At 49.0% G+C, this 17,357-nt stretch overlaps 1 protein-coding gene across 11 annotated transcripts in view; it reads left to right on the top strand.

Moving 5' to 3' along the window:
- The window catches only part of raly (RALY heterogeneous nuclear ribonucleoprotein), a 59,356-nt gene that overhangs the window by 26,205 nt on the left and 15,794 nt on the right, over positions 1 to 17,357 (top strand). Inside the window, exon 3 of one of the 11 annotated variants that reach the window (XM_088607835.1) lies at positions 2,758 to 2,941. The exons of the other annotated variants lie outside the window; for them this stretch is intronic. The gene's annotated coding sequence lies outside the window, so the exon portion shown is untranslated. The remainder of the gene's footprint in view (positions 1 to 2,757; positions 2,942 to 17,357) is intronic. 11 annotated transcript variants of the gene reach the window in all.

Genomic DNA, 17,357 nt, shown 5'->3' with positions numbered 1-17,357 from the left:
TTATAATTATAATTAATATAAATTAAAGTTAACATGCAGTGTTACAGGCAGAGGGAGATAGCCTTTTACTGAGGCCTCTTCGTTATTGGTGTTCATTTTTGTTGTGTCTTAGAGTCATCCAGATGCTTGATCTTGGTCAACAGAATGGAGTTGTATGTAGTAGATGACAAACACAAGTACAGTTATTGATAAGGATAGAGCCACTATCGGTCAGCTTTGTACCTTTGCCCAGTCCTTGGCTAAGTGCTGGCTCTAACCCTGAAACTCTGAAACATACCAAGAGCCCTATACCTGCATCTACTGGTAGATCTAGATCAAGAGTTTCAGTGCTCTGTTTGTTTCTTTCTACACAGCTGTAGGTCTTTTATCTTGAAATCAATGCCTTTTTAAAAGTTCAAACCATTACAGTATACAGCACAACACTAAAACTTTCTTTGCAGTCTATGTCGATATCTTATCTGTGTATACATGGTCTGGGTCAGGACAGCCTAAGTTGCTGCCCTTGCACTGTGCTCTAGTGTTTCAATACAACCAGTGCCTTAATTGTTACATTGATCCCGCTAATTATCAATTAAATAATTAAGGAGCAGTGGAGTGGATGGAATGGGACCACAGGCTGAGTACCCGTGTATGTTTCTGCCTGGAAATGCTGTGCAAAGTGAAAAGGGGAGATGACTGTGTGCTCTTGCTATCGACATCCGTGCTGTTGCATGCTGGAGCGGACAGGACTCACCGCGGTGAGCAGAGGAAGAGGGGAAGCTGACGAGACTAGGAGGTGCTGTGGCACAGAACGGCCGCAGTCCTGGGCACTGGACCCTCCTGATACAGGCAGGCATGGCACACAGGGCAATCAAGCTGAGCGATGCAGTGCACTTAACAAAACAGCTGCTGGGTTGAACATAGAGAACTGATGACCTGCTCTGCGGGTGAGGTGCTGCTCAAACCTTTGAAGAGGCACAAATGTTTGTGCTTTAGCCTGAGCCTTTGTCCTGTTACCCCTTTAATAAACCTTGAGTGGTTTTGGAAACGCTTTCAGCACAGGTTTGTTTATATTGTTAGAATGGTCTGTTGTGCGGGAGCGATCGGCAGCATACCGGAGCAGGTTGCTACTTCTTCCAAAATGTGAATCACTCTGCTGACAGTCACATCCAGTGTTTATGTTGGACTGCATTTTAATTGGGTCATTACTCCATTAAGAAATGGGTTGTTAAGTGCCATTTTTCATTTGGTAATGTTTCTACATGCCCAGCTAGAGCAGTGAACTCACTGGAGGGCTTCTTTATCCCTTCAACATCTCATGAGTATGGGTAGCTCACTGCATTTGGATCAGGATGGGTTAGCGTGGGTAGTAATTAATGTAATGCAAATACAGATCAGCCACTAAAGGGCATCTGCTGAACAGGGCAGTGTGTAAATCAGTTGATGAGTTTTGTGAGTATATTAGGGAGCAGATTCCATGTTGGAGTGCAGTAATCTACGTACTGTATGTGATCTTGTGTGCTATAGGGGTTTAACGGGCTGAGCAGATTGCTCGCCTGTTGAGTGCTGACCTTTACTGTCAGCTGTGTGCAGTAAAACTCAGTGTTGCTCCACTGCCAGGACATTATAGAACTGCAGCCAGCTTGCAAATCCCAGAGGCACAGCAGGCTGCACTACCAAATTAGGGAGGTGAAGGGGTGGAGCTAGCAACACTGGCAACAGGTGGAGTTCATGTGTCCGAAACAGAAGGGCCTCATAGATGAGCGAGTGTCTGTGCAACACACTTCTGCATCCAGTGCATTGGGTCTTCAGATTTTGTTTTTAAAATGTGCAAGTATTTATGAAATAAAAGGTAATGTGTGCTAAGAAGTAGTAGGTATGAGAACTTTTTTTTCACCATGGTTTTACAATGTTTATACCATGCCTCTCCGATGTCCAGCATTCTTTAGTATACCTTACCTCTGTGTGCTTTGCTAGTCTTTCACCGTGATTTAGCAGTGCTGCAGCATCAGAGCGCGTCTCCTGTTTTGCTGCAGATGTCCGGTGAACACTGGCCTGGGCAGACGAAGAGGGCCACCCTGCAGTGTGAAGTCCATTGCACCACTGCTCTGGGGCACGATCGGAGCACTGCAGCATGCAGGAATCCTGGGAGGGCTGAGGGAGTTCAGCATTGTAAACCTCTCAGGTGCAACCAGGCGGAATTCCTGTGGGTGCGCTTTAGATGCAGACGAGTTACCTAGGGGCGGTTTGCATGGGGTGTGCAAATACAAGAGCTGCAGTGCTCTTTTTAACGTCTGCAGGAAGAATCAGCTCTCCTCTGCTCACTGCGCTCATTGCAAGAAACAGAGACGGCTCTTACACATGAAACAGGGATAAAAACATAGCACTGTAGATGTACACTTCTGGGTCCTGCGGGAGTTAACAGCAGTGAAGAGGATGCAGTTTAGGCACAGGGCGTGTAACTAGATGCTTGATAGGAATTCTGATGCCGGCAAAACTAAAACTACAAACCATTTCAATCACATCAAATGCTGTCATTGCAAATGACGATAGAACTTATTCACATGCTCAATAGTTGTTCAGAGCTCTTTAAGTCAAAAAAACATTAACAGTGTTAAAGTGTCCAGGGACTTTCAGAGAGCTGAAGCTGAGCTGGTCCTGTCTCAGTGCGGCTTTGCTCCATCGATGTGGTTCTTCAGCATGCAGGTGCTGGTTCAGTGAGCCAGTGTGCTGGTTTTTTTGAGGGCATCTTTCCTCTTCTTCCTCATGTCATAAAAGGACGTAGCGGCAGAACATCAGAAGGACAGATTGTGAGGCAGGCTGTCTGGAACCGGAGGTCAGTGTGGTCAGAACCCTAGGCAGCAGGGATATTCCAAGCCGGATCGTCTCGAGACGGAAGGCCTCCCCAGCAGCACCAAGCGCCTCCCTGTAACACATAGCAGTAGTCGACTTCCTGAGGAAGGTCAGTCGTCCAGCCTGGCTGCGCTTTTGTAATCAAGAGCGCCTCTACTTAACTAATCCCTTAAGGGCTGGGAGGGTGTTGGCAGATAAATGGCCTGATCCACTTCTTAAAGTCTGGATTCATTTGAGTTGAGCCCTGATGACGGAGCAGTGCAGCTCCTGTGGATGTCAGGAGAGGCAGGCGAGGGAGGTGGCAGGGGTGAGCCCTCAGCCGGTGTGGAAGCACTGTAACTGGCAGAGATCTGGGGAGACTCATCGGGCGTTGGGCAGTGCGCCCCTGAGAAGTAGCACCTAGTAGCCGTTTGGCAGCTGTGAGAGCTGGGAGGAAAGATTTTCAGATTCCTGCAGCAGCTCTCAGCAAGAGGTGGCGACAGACTGGACAAAGTCATCAGCATGAGATTGTTTCTGTCCTCTGTCTTGTATTTATGATTGCAGGAAATAGGATGCTGATTCTTACTTATATATACGGTATAAATGACAGTTATTATCATACAGCTATTGTTTACTATTCTTGTGAATTGACTTGCTTTGTTCCCATAATGCTCTTTACTCTCTGCCTAAGATTCTTGTTATTTGTCTAACAAATAATTGGGCCTTCAAGAACTGCAAAACGTAACCACCCAACAAGAAGCCACATGTTATGGTGTTGAGTGCCCCTAAGAATTAATTAAGAAAGCTTCATTTTAATTAGGTAATGTTATTGGTACTCTTGGTCTTTTTTCTTAGACCTGCAAGGACTGTGCCCACAGAGGCCTGGCACGTCGCAAAGTGGAGACAGTCTTTAGGAGCAGGAGTGTGTTTCCTGGGCCTGTAGCGTGAATAACAAGCATGTTTTCCTCTGTTCTCTGGAGAGGTTTTATCAGAGAGTCACAGCAAGCCAATTTACATGCTATTTTAAGACCGGGGCTTCTAAAACGCATCTACCCTTGAACGTCCGCAGTAAAACCAGCCCAGTTGGCCGCAGGCGTGTGCAGTATGTCTAGGCGTACGGTTTGGCGTCACACGGGGTTCCTTCTCTCTGCGTGAGCTCGTGTGGTCTTGCAGGGAAATGCGGTGCCGCCACAGCCCTTCCTCTACCACAGCGGCATTGAAGAGCTGGAGCTCAGGACCCGCTGATGGTAGCCGAGCTCCGGCCCTTCTCCGCCATCGCCCTCCCTCCCCACCCCCCCCACCCCCGCCACGTTCCAGCACACCAGAGCGCTGCAGCCGCTGCAGGGGGGGGGCACGCTCACTCCCACTTCCCTTCGCTTCCACGGCTCCTGAAGGGAGAGGGACTCCCGCTGGTGGAGGATAACTACCGGCCGCGCGGACGGGCCCAGATGACAGCGGGGTGGCAGTCGCGCCCTCCTGGGCCCGCCTGTAGAGCAGCTCCGCTGCTGACACCGCCGTCGCCGAGGGCGATCGCGTGCGCCGGTGCGCAGGGTTCCCCGCAGAGAGCGGCGCTCAGTTCTCCACGCCTTGCCTGCCCAGACCACGCGAGAAGAGTGGCGAATGTAATGAGCGCACATGAGAAAGCAAGCAGAGGACTGGAGTTTGCTCGTGTGCTACAGTCTCCGGGTTCCAGTTGAAGACTAGAGCTGGTATTACAGGAAGTGTTGGTACATTAGAGTGATTAACATTGGATGGCTCTGGGAGAAACAAACGACTTATTCCAGCGGTGTCTGTGTGGAGGAGCCGGCATTTTGACTCGCAGAGTGCTTCGGATGTTCTCCTTCTGTGCAGTGGATTTTGATTTAGGCGTTCTTCCCATTTAAATAAATCGGAGCGTTGCCGGGCTGCGGCCTCTCCGGTGCGGTTCTGTCCGGCCCGGCCTGCTGCTGCCTCCCCCAGACGCGCTGCCACATCGGGTCGGGCTCGGACCGGCCTGGACGTGCGGACTTCCCAGCGCGCACCCAGTATCAAGCGAATTGACCTCAAACCGCAGTCTAATCTCTCCGGTTGATTATTCTGGCTGCGTTTTAATAGATTAATCCTTCTATCTCCGGGTAGTTACACAGTAATCTCGTCGCATGATGTTAATAGCTTGTATTAGCATAACAATGATGGCTCCTGACAGTCCCGTACTGTGCTTGGAGAGGACGGATGGATCCAACCCTTCCCTTTACGCACTAGTAAGCATCTCGGCTGCTTGTTTAAGGCTGAAGTGCTTCTTCCCAGCAGCAGTTTCTAAAAGGAGCAGCAATAACATGGTGATCTTGCAGGAGGCAGGCAGAGCGCGGGGGAGGGGGGGGGGGCATGAGGGGTCCTACCAGGTGACTTCCACTCTCCGCTCGAGCGAGCTGCTTTTTCAACCTCGGTCCTCGAACCCGAGCTTGTGCAGCAGGGACAGAATAGGTAGCTTCAAAGCCAACCACCAGTCAAAGGTAGCGGGTGGCAGGAGTCCATGGTATTGGGTATTGGGAGCTGGGTGAGAGCAAACTATAAATGTTGTTGAGGGGTTTAAATTAGGAGTGAAAGGTAGGAGTGGAATTATCTGGACCTGTAGAAAAGGCAGCAGTGCAGGTAGGACGATAGCTGCCATAGTCTGTCCTGTTCATGCTCTGTGTGTACAGCAGACCGGCGGTGCTCATTTAGGCCTAGACTCGCGCCAGACATTACTATGGTACGAGTGGTAAAGCACAATGCCCAGTGTCAGAAACCACCAAACAACAGTGCTAGCATCTTTCAAGCATGGAAGACGACAAACACATTACACCCCGGTGAGCTTCGATCTGAACCGGTTCTTGGGGAGCCTGATAAGGGACAGTGCCGAAAACCGCATCATGACAGCTCTGTCCTCAGGTCTTGCACAGGAGGGATTCAGCACAGAGGCAGGCCGGCCAGAAGGCCCTTTTCACGGTGAGACGAGGAGGATTCCATCCAGAATGTTTCGCTCAGTCGGGCTCTTCTGGGCATGTTCAGCGATCAGAGAAAGGGGGCGCATTCAGGAGAGCGGAGCTCTGGCAGGCTGAGGCTTCAAACTGGGGCTCCTGACCCAGAAACCCACTGGGACCCACGAGGGTTTCCTGCAGGGAGCTGCGGGGCGAGGCGCTCGGTGTGGGGGCGGCGTCCCTGGTCCAGCGCTTGTCACTGGGGTGCTGTGTGTGTTGCTAACGAGGACCAGGAGCCAGACTGCGACAGGGGTGGCGGCAGCTGTTGGCGAGATTGGCCAGGTTTTAATAGAACAGTTTATTGCAGCATCTTGAATTGTTTTAATGTTTGACATCCACAGAGGGCTTTTCTGAATATTTGCATACTATAATGATTTCTGCATGTTTTGACTGTGAACATTAGTATTTGTTATTTACAATGGTAAAGAGTATATTCAACTTTACCTTGCTTTTACCGTGGTGTGGCAGTACCTGCCACTGCTGCTCGGTTACCTGGCTCAGGTGTTTGTAGAGGACTGTACAGGGTCTCATGGTTCTGGAGGCTGCAGGCAATCCTGTTGTCTCTCGGGTGGGATTTTTATCTGTCAAAAAATCACAGCGTTGTGTGTGCTTCACGAGCCTGATGTTTCCGGGCTCTGGCGTCTGCTCATAATCTATTGCACTGAACCCAGTCCAGCACAGGGCTGCTGTCTGGGAGACGCAGGTCCGATAATTACCACCCTCCAGAGACTTTGATTTTCCTAGGAGTTAGAAGAGAAGACAGACCTCTCCTTTGTTTCTCCCCATCGCCTTTATCTCTCTCTTTCCCATCACCCAGGCTAACCCGCTCTGTCTGCTTTAATTAGGAATTAATCCCTTTCATGTAGCAGGCGAACGATCATCAGTTGTCTTGCAGCTCTGCGGGGCCTGATGAATGGATCTCTGTGCTCGTGTGATCATCATTTAACACGTCCCCGTATCAGAGATTCCTGCATGGTTCAAACCAAGGGGGACGCGGAGCTGCTCCAGCTACAGGCAGCAAGACAGGGAAAGAGCAGTGCTTGATGTTTTCGGCTCAGTGCAGGCAGCCTTGAAAAGGTGGTTCAGTCTGCACTAACAAGTAGCTGGGGACTGAAGAGCCGCTGACCCAGAAGGGGGACGATGCAGTATTAATCAGACTCTTCGTTTCTCTTTTTCAGGTTTGTGGGGAGATAATAGCAGGAATCAAATCGGAGCCACTTTGTTTTGTAGCACCATTTTTTTTTTTTTAAACGGGGCTCATTAATGTTCATTTTGTCTCCAGTTGTATTCATATTGACTTGATGAGGTATTGCCATCAGCATCAATTTAATACATCTGCTATCCAGTGCTGCCAAGACTTTGCAGTGATGGTTAGTCATTATAAATGAGGGCTGGGGTTAGGGATCAATAAAAAAATAACAACTGCTTCACAAAAAAAATCTCATACGTGCCACAGACATTATTGATGCTCATTATGGTATGCATACAAAAAAAAAACTGAGCGCGTGAGCAATTACTCCAAAATGGAACTGGACCCCTGAGGTCGGAGCACTTCTGAACAATAGGAAATTACAGCTATTTCCGATTGAGTGGTATAGTTCTTTGTAAATCTTGTACTGTAATGTGTACGGAAGATAAATGCATGTAACTGCATTGAAATTGCATATTTTCATAATGAAATGAGAGTCCCCCCACCACCACCACAAAGAATATGGTGTCGACTGGGAAAATAAAAAATATCGTATATCAGCCCCACACACACACACAGGTGTGTCGTGTTCCCATAGTGGCTGAATACAGTTATCAGCAGCTAGCAGCCTCAGCTCTGGCTTTGAGAAGGCAGTAATATGCTGATTTGTTTTGTGACTTTTCATCCTTGGAGTACCTACAGTTTTTCTCAGAGCATGTATCACCGTGGGTAGATATCTCCTTCTTTGTTCCCTTATTCTCCAAAGCCAGTTGGGATTATTAGCAGCACAGCTGCTGCTAAACAAATGAATGAGGTAGCAGTATAAACAAGAACTTGTAGCAGAACAGCCCAGTTTAGTGGCAGGTGAATATTTAACATGGTGCTGTGTGCACCTCAGTTCAGTTTGCTTGATGTCTGTTCTGTAGACAGGAATTGTGTTGCCTTTCCTTGCTTGTCTAAGAATGAGACCAGAAAGACCCTCCTTGACTGCACAGGCCAGTTTCATTTTGCACCACAGCCAGACTGTATTGACCCCTCTGCAGCAACGTCCTAAGACACCCCTTGCAAGTGTCTGCGCTTATCCTGCCTGGTCAGTTGGGCCGCAGAAACAGGGATACGTATTGGACACAGTGACGGTGTTGACAGTTTCTGGAAAGTCCTCCCTTCTGCTGTTTGACTTGAGTAACTCAGCAGCAGAGCTCAAAGCACACACACGCTTCCTGTGCTGGGAAGGGACTATCTGTCCCATAGAAAATTAGTGGCGAATGGATTAGCATCTAATGAAGTCAGTGCAGTTGTGTAGTTCACTAAACTCCCATATAGTCCTGTCAGGCAGTAGTGTGAGGTATTTTGAAACTGGAGGTGAAGGTTTTGAACCCTGTAGTTCATATTGAATGTCCTGAGGCTTGTGTTCTTTCTCTGTGTCCCCTGAGAATCTTGAAAATGATTTTATCGCAAGGAAAACGGAAGAGAACTTCTGCGGCAGGAGGGAAGAGCTGATTTTATTTGGCGATCAGCTGTGTCTTTCAGGTTATTAGATGCTGTGTCCCCAGTGGGCGAGTGGGTGGGTGTGGGGGGGTTGGTGCGTTCTGTCTGATTTGAATTTGAAGGGAAGTCAGAACAGAGACAGCTGATGTTGCAGAGCAAGTTTGCTTGCCTCAGTCAAGATGTGATTTGATTACCGTCAAATAAATTGCCTGTGAGGTAAAGCGGTTTCTTTCAATTAAAATAAAATTAGCACTCAACCAATTCCTGTGGAGGAATGATCTCCAGCGCATTATGACAGTGGAATGTATATTTGTGCGTGTGAGAGTCATATCCAGGAGACGGAATGGAGAAATCTAATTACTGAAAAGCTAAATCAATCCCTACAGCCCTGCCTTCCACTTTTAGTCTTCTCTTGCATCTGCTGAGTTGAAACACTGGTCTCGAAGGGGAAATCGAGAAGAATCCTGGAGGGATAAAGGGGTGAGGCATGCGGAGATAACCAGGACCCTAAAACACAGTTATGTCCCTTGCAAGGAATTCCTTTTAAGTGGGATTATTAATGCCTTCCTAATTGTGGAGTTTATACAAGCTTCATTTACCAATCAGTGATTAATCCCTGTGGTTTAACGGACAACATTTTCTTCATGTTGATGTGAGATACGAGCCTCAGATTATGCCGTGTTTCTGAAAGGATCAGTCTCCTCTCTCGGAGCTCAGAGATCTTCGTCCTCGGCTGACAGTGGAGCACATGGCTGGTGTTGTAAAGGGATAGAGGAGTCCGGATGTGTGTGTCATTTGTTGTAGCTGGTGTGCAGAGGTGGTCCTGGAGGGGCACCAGCGAGCCGGGGAGACTGGGAGGTCTTGTACTGTCAGTGGTCCAGAACAGAAACAAGAGGAGCCCTTCAGTCCATGCGGCTCACTTGGTAGTTAGTAGCTAATTGATACGCTAGTGGGTGGTTAGCTTGTTCCAGAGTGGTGACACTGTGGCTAAGGATCTGTGCCTGTGGCTGGAGGGTTGCCGGTTCGTATCCCGCAGCCAGCAGAGGAATCCAACTCCGTTGGGCCCCTGAGCAAGGCCCTTAACCCCAACTGCTCCAGGGCGCTGTACAAAGGCTGACCCTGCGCTCTGACCCCAAGCTTCTCTCCCTGTCTGTGTGTCTCATGGAGAGCAAGCTGGGGTATGTGCAAACACAAATTCCTAATAAAAGAAATTGTATATGGCCAATAAAGTGATGTTAATCTGATCTCTATTCTCCCATAATCCTTTGTTTAAGGCATTGCCTCCTGTTCTCGATTTTAAATGGACATGCCCTTTGGGTTGTAATTTAGGGTTCATACTGTCTGCTGCGCATCACAGGCTGCTAGTGCACGTTTCTGTCACTTCGCAGCCAAATCAGAAATCTTCCTTTCTGAGCCCGAGACCATCATGCACACAAAGACCGACTTCCTGAAAAAAGGCCTTTCTCGTCTTTTTATTGAATCTTTTTTTTTTTGTTGTTGTTGCTTATCACTCGGTAACTATTGTTACGCTGTTTGACTGCTCTCCTCAAAGCCTGGCTCGGTGTGTGTGAGTGTGTGAGGTGACTTTCAACTGCGTTTTGTACAGTCCAGCTTCTCCCCGGTTTCACGAACTTACCTGCCCACCAGCAGAAGCAAGGCATCGCCTCTCGAGAGTGGCCATTTGAGGAATGGGGCGTGGACAAGGAGCTGAATCAATTGAGGAATTGCAGGGAATTTCAGTGTCTCAGTTCACAGTACAGACAGTATAAACTGATAGTGCTGTAAAGCCCGGCACAGAAGGAACTGACAGTTTTTATTCATTGATTTTTAAGCAAGATGTATCCAATGTGTACATAATAGAAACAAGTTTCACACTGCAGCTGTTTCTCTTCTTCTCTCATGGCCCTGAGTGCTCATGAGTCTTGTTTCTGCCACTTTTGGCTTTTCTGCAGGACTTTGAAAATGTCAGAAGTCAGTTAGGTTAAACTGCCCCCTTCCTTTTATTTTTCCTCATTTTTGTTTCTTTTTTTTAAAAAAAATTCCACGTGAAAAAAAAGGAGAAGGGAATTGCTATCGACAGCTCTGCATTACAAATTAGATTTGTCACGGGAAGATAAGAAAACATCTTCCTAATTGGCTGGACGTTTGCAGTTTGTGCACGCTCGACGGCGAGTGGATGCAGCTACCTGGGGAATAGTTATGGATTGTGTTCATTTGAGTCAGCAGAGTTAGCTACTTTAGTTTGAAAGAGCGAGAGAGGAGCGAGGCAGGAGGGGGAAAGGGAGGCTGCTGTCTGTTCATCTGTTTAAAGCACTAACAAGTGGTTCAAACGCAGGGTGTGTGTGCTAATCAAGCACCGTTAATGGGTTTAATTCATTATGTGTAGGCACTGGAGACTTCAGCCCCAGGAGATTACAGATGAATATCAGTGGAGAACATTGGAGCTGTTTGTGGTCATTCAGAGCTCCATGTTTTTGCACCAGCAAGATAAGGCCGGTCTATAGAAAACCGAGACAGCCATCAGCAGAGGACATTAGAGGAAACGGCCACAGCCAGGGTTCGACAGTTGTGTGTCACAGCCATAGAACCCCACAGCAGAATGAGTTCCATTCCCCACAGAGCCTGTGGCCTGAAGGTCAGCTTTCTGGGTGAGCGTCTGTGTGACCTTTGTGTAACCTGCTAGACTCCGCTGTCCTTTCAGTGCAGCAGTGGCCCGTGTCTGCGGTGGTCGCGATCTGATTGTGGTGGAGCCCCCTGGCCCACCCTGCTGCCAAAGGTGGCACAGCACTTCCATGAGCCTCCCCGGCCGCCCTTCCGCACGGACATGAGCGTCAGCACTGATGACTCCCAGAATGCACTGCACTCCGCTCCCTGCGTCCACAGGGCCGGAGTGATGGTGAGGTCAGAGGCCTAGTGTATGTGCTCAGCAGGTCCTTGGTAGTGTGATTTATTACACGCAGAGAGAGTCAAGGTCTGCACGGTGTGAGTTTAGAAACTGCTCTGCAGTATTAACCGAGAAAGGTCGGGAAGTAGCATTTTTCTTCCTCGTTGTGCGAGTGGGCTGCTGCTGTTCCTGCTGGACCCATAGCTTCTGGAACTCAAGCTCCTCCACTGGCGCTCTCTAGGCTGACGTTTTGGAGAATCGGGACACCCCCACGTGACCACCCCCTCTCCAAACCAAGATGGCTAGAGATCTGCTCGGTGTAATGTTTTTCTGTTCTAAGGAGTTTCCGTGGTTAAGGATACGATCTTCGGATTAGCTTCGTTTGCACACCTTTTGTAGAACTGGAAAAAAAAAAACAAATCCAGCAGTTGCATGGAAAAGGAAGAAGCTTCTGAACCACTTTTAATACACCTCAGAGTGGTGGGAGATGCTGAGCGCTGTGAGGCCTTGAGTTGTCTCGCGGCCTGATTTTGATGCCTCTGCAGTAGCTGCCCTGGGAGGTTGTAAGCGCCTCAGGCGCTGGACTCCTTCTCCGTTCTTGCAGCCAGCTTGGCGCTCGGCGCGGCAGCGGCGCTCTGTGTGTTTCTGGAGCGCTGGGCTGTGTGGGAACCTGGAGTCGGCGGGCAGCCGGGTACGGCCAGCGGGCAGCCGGGTACGGCCAGCGGGCAGCGGGCAGCGGTGGGAACCCAGGTCGCAGGAGGTCTGCACTCGTGCTGCAGCCCCCCAGATCACAGTGAACCTCACCCCCAGTTTTTTCACACTTCGGACAGTCGCTGTGGATTTGTGGGGAGACTCCCTTCTCCAGCCCCCACTTTTCCTGTCTAGAATATCCCCCTCCTCCCCGTAGCCGCCATCTTCCTCTGTGTCTGTGGAGCGTCGGGTTGCAAACTCTCGCTGGATCCCTGCCCCCGCGGTATAGACGCACCTCAGCCGACCCCACGGCAGTCAGTTCCTTTTAACTTGTGCAAGACGAGACGGGACCAGAAAAACAAGTGATGAACGAGGCAGCGCCGATGAGCCAGCGCTAAGGAGCTGGTATAGCCCCTTGCTCTGGATCGGGCTGATAAAAAAAGAAGTTAGCAGGTAAGAAGCGTTGATTAATGTTGCAATCCGCAACCGGAAACCTTGGATGTCCTCTGAAATTGTGGGAGATAAAGCCGCGGATAATGAACCTACCCTTCAGCGCACCACAGCAAGACAGATGTAGAGGCTTGGCTGGTTACAAAGCACGCAGAATCCTGAGTATCCGTAAATTGGAAGTTCATAGCGACTGGAGGAGTAAATTAGCCTCTGGGGAGCTCTTACACCAAAATTAGAATTGACAGCAGGTGACACTTCCACACTCATTAAAACAACCTGGTAGAAGTACCCAGAGTATAGCTGGCACCTCTTCACAGAAAAATTAAATGTTTCACTCCCAACGTCTATCCCTGGATATTAATTCCCACAGTCGATAGCCGGAGACCTCAATGAACTCGCCAAACTTATTACACTGACTTTGATAAGAGCACAGGAGTGTGCACCACAGACGCTACGCAGAGATAGGTATAAAGCCTTCTACAGAAGATTAAGGAGCTCGTAGGTTTACAATATAGGTGTACAGAAGATTAAAGTTTCCAATATGCCCTGATTCGTCTTCTTAATGTTTTTCTGTAATGCTATTCCACGTCTTCCATCAAAATGTGGTAAAAAAATAGATCTAAACGTACTGGTGACGAGTCGTTCTCTGTCTTCTTTGGATGTGGATTAATTCTAATTTTTGTGTGTTCTTTAAATCTACCAAAGACCATACAGTCACGCCAAAGACTTGTGAAGCCCTCCCATCTTCAGACAGCTGTCCCTTGATCTCTGCCTCAGCAGGTGCTGTCTGTGTCTGTGGGTGGGCACTTTGAGAAGACTCGCATGGGGCCGACATAAAAGTTGATTTCCTCTAAGAAGTGCAAAACGCTAATGTGTTCTTATCTTCGAGGAATGGAAAGAGACAGACAGCAGTGCTTTGACTTGCTGTAATTTCCTGAAATAGAGCTAGTCGGGCAATTGACAGAGCAGATTTAGCTTAACACAGCCGTGAATGGCAGCTGTCATCACCCAGCTGAAATGTGCAGCGTGAGGTTTGTTCAGCTATCGACTGCGACTGGCTTTAGCATTTCAGCTATATTGCGTGCGGATCTCCTGTGCTTATGCTAAATCCACCGGAGCTGCGCAAACACAATCAAAGTGTTTGCAGAACGCAGTGCAGGGTCTGGCGTGCCAGACTGGTCATTGGCCGGCCTCCTCAAAAGAGCACAGCAGGCCTCCTGCATGGGGGCACGTGCTCATAAAGAGCGGGGATTGTAGACGGAGAACTCTAATGAAGAAAGTATTGATTTCCCATAAAGGGGATTTAATCAAACTCCCCTGACACATCTGGAGGGACAGGGCTCCTCTACAGCACCAAATTACACTTCATACACCATCTATTTTTCAAGCACGGGATAAATGAACCTGCCCCGCGGACAGATGAGAGTTTCTGTACCTCGTACATCATAGGAAACAAGGGGAGGAAAGCAAACTGATCGAGACCAAAGCAATACCAGCCAGTAATAAATGGCCAGTGTCCATCAGTAGGACTTATCCCTTCCACAGCAATAGGAGGAGTGTGCCGACTACAGCACCTGCTGCTCCATCTACAAGGGCCTCCTTGGCATGAGCTCGCCGCTGTGCATTAATCTTGGGATTGCGAGGGGCACGCACACCGATAACGCGGACGCTGGCAGGCAAAGAGGACACGATCGCTGAAGGATCTGGGCTCTGCAGTCTGGCATCTTCCCCGGGGAGCGCCTTCACTTTGTCCAAGCAACTGCCCTGACCCCCCTTTCTGGCGTTTGCAGAGACTCTTTATGTCCCCGTGAAGCAGCTTTACAACTGTAATTGCCTCAGAATGTGGGAGCCTTCTGCAACAGTGTTTTTGTTCTTGCAGTGAGATTAACTGTTACAAGGAGTTCAGATCAGAGCACTTGTGGAATTGGAATTATTCCCATGAAGCTGAAATTAATCTAGCCCCTTTGTGTAGTGTGCAGCTCCCTTGTGGGGCGCGATCTGGTTAAATCTCTTCCCATTCCTGTGTGCCGGCTGCTTTCTTTCTCTCTCTCTCCCGTGCTGCTTGGCTCTTGGTGGGCAAGTGCTGTACATTATAAACCATTGAAAAAAATCGGAACGAGCAGGAAGTGGCCTGGGACGTGCTCCCACTGGAGCTGAGAGAATCAAATTACCTTTATCTGATTAAAAGAAGCGTGCTAACAGCTGGGCTTTAAATGCAATGAATTGTGTTGCAAGTCTGATGCTTTAATTAGGTGGCCTAGTGTTGTGCACTTGCCTTGTGGCAGATTAAGCTGTCTGGTTTTATTTGCATGGTTTATAGAGGGGGTGTGTTTGGCAGGGAGAGAGCTGCTGTTACACCAACAGTGCTCTGCAGCAGAGCTGAGTTACAGATGAGGTCCCAGGCTGCGATAGCATAGCGGGAATGCACCGTAGGCTAATCCAAAATGCTGAAGCAGACTTTTATTCCATGTGGTGCTACGACGTACTATCGTGGTATTCTATATGGTATGCCATTCTGCTGTGGTGTTCTTTGGAATGTTTACCATCTCAAAGGGTAATAACATCAATCATAATGGTGTGCATGACATGGGAAGCACAAAGCCCATCCAGCACGGTTTCCTGCTCTGCTGCCGCGTGGTTCCTCATTGGAGCAGAAGCTCAGCTGCTGTAGGTCACTCCATTGGCGCTCTAATGTGCTGTGGAGTGAAAGAGTATCTTATAGAATGACAGGAGGGAAGAGGAGACTAACTGAGCCGTGTCCAGGGATTTCACTGCAGTGATCCGGGAGAGGAGCGGGGGCCGAGCCGGAGGAAGGGGTCGGGTTTAGCGAACAGCACCGTAAATAAACCAGCTCGGCTATTTATAGAGCCAGCTACCTTCTGTTCGCAGTCACCCTGAGGGCCTTCTACTCTGACAGCAACCGTGGGTCTCCTGGGGAGGGTTGTTGTAAAGCTGTGATTCCAGCGTATTGGGATTAGAGATGGACAGCTGCCATGAAGACTGGAATATGCCTTAAAAAATATAAATGGAAAAAATGTAAAGTGTAAAATCTTAACATGCACGGCCATACAAATCAGTACTAAGTAGCCCTTGATGTATTCAGACTGATTGTACCTAATTAGGCAGGCTTCGTCATTTCTACAATTCTACAGTATTCAATCACCACACTATGGGAACAGACTGCACTAAACATGCAACTGCTTGCAAACAGCAAGGCGTTCGATGTGGCACGTGAGGCACCAGTGTGCGGCCATTCTGCGAATTCCAGCCTCAGAAGCCTGTGCTCTGTGTGGGGAAGCAGTGCTGCCGGCGCGAGCCGATCGCCGGGCGTGATGGACGGGGAGGCGAGGGCACCGTGTGCACAGGGGGCCTGTCGCCTCTGCAGTTTGACACGAGCGGCAGGTTTCTCTTCCTGGCCCCCGGCAGGCTCGCGGCCCCGGAATGACAAACTGCTCTGTGACTTCGGGACTCCGTTTGCAGGAAACCGCGGCGGTTTCTCCCTGCGCGGCGCTGGCGGGCCTCGTGGCCTCTCTCCGCCGGGACAGGACAGAGCGCGGGTTCGAACAGCCCGCTGCGGCGCAGTGGCATCAGCTGGAAGCCTGTCTCCCTCGGGCAGGCTCTGCCCGGTCGTGCCCAGTTTAAAAACATCCAGGGAGCACTAAAAAGACAACAGGGGGACCCCAGATCCCCACCCCCACAGTGATCCTCTTGCGTGCAGTACGAAAAGGACGCCATCAAAAAATGTAAAAGATCCTTCTCGGTGTGAAACTGTTTAAGTCTCAAGAGTATAATTGTTACTTTACGGTGGAGCCTGTTTTCTGGATCTTTAGTTAGTGGCATTGAATCATGTTAGTATTCCTTAAAGAAAACGCATCTAGAATGAGATCTGCGCAAATGCTCGGCGTATCGGGAGAAATGACATCCCTGGGGGCTTGTTCCTACGGAAGGATAAACCTGGAGCTTCACTGTCACGCGCGCGAGAAAAAAAGCTTGTTCAGGTGTCTGACAGCAGTGCAGGAAGCACTGGGGAGACACTACACCCCAGCACGCCTGGGCTGTCGGAGACAAAGGGGTGACGTTCCTCTAGTCATGTGTATGAAGGCCTTAAAGGGATTAAGACAAAAATAAAACTGCCTTCTCTTCCGGCAATGTACACTACTCAAGCCCACACGTCACACTTCAGTAGACTGTGGTAGATGATCGCGGCTGAGCTCTGCTACGGTGCTGGGCTGTCTTGCCAGTAATCTGTACGGATTCTGCTTGTATCCCGATGGGCTCATGAAGCTGTTGCCGTCTGGAATTTAATTTTCCTTTCTTCTTCGGCTAAGCAAATTTAAATCCATACCGGGATCTTCATCTGAATGAGCGACAGCCCCGAAACCCAGGGAAGATACTGGGGAGATGGCAGATGGTCCGTCATAATTTAATCTCTAAAGGAGCGTTCGGTTTGTTTCCCTCTTGCACTTGGACGTGTGGTTTATCCATTTATTGGGAATCTGCCAAACAGAAGCTTGTTGTCGTGTCCCCAGGGGATTCTCAAGCCAGCTAATTTGTCTACAGCAAGGAGATGTTTTTAAAACTCTGATCAATGAATCACAAAGCCATGTGTCTAAATATCAATAACTACTCTGCGCGGAAAATATACTGTAGCTGTGCACACACGTAATTGTGCAAGTGTAAAGGCTTTAAATAATCCTAGTGCGCAATGCTCTAGAGGATACTGTACATATCTCTAGGGCTGCTCACTCTTAGATAACTGAATGGTCACCAATTTTATAAACATTAACATTTTCTGAAACTTCAGCTATAGAATATTATTGTTTTTATGTAGAAGTTAAGCCATAGT

Source organism: Lepisosteus platostomus, chromosome 15 (genome assembly GCF_059453375.1).
Source record: "Lepisosteus platostomus isolate fLepPlt1 chromosome 15, fLepPlt1.hap1, whole genome shotgun sequence".
Classification (NCBI taxonomy): Eukaryota; Metazoa; Chordata; class Actinopteri; order Semionotiformes; family Lepisosteidae; genus Lepisosteus; species Lepisosteus platostomus.
The sequence above is the reverse complement of the archived record's forward strand: the minus strand, read 5'-3'. Positions and strand labels throughout refer to the sequence as shown.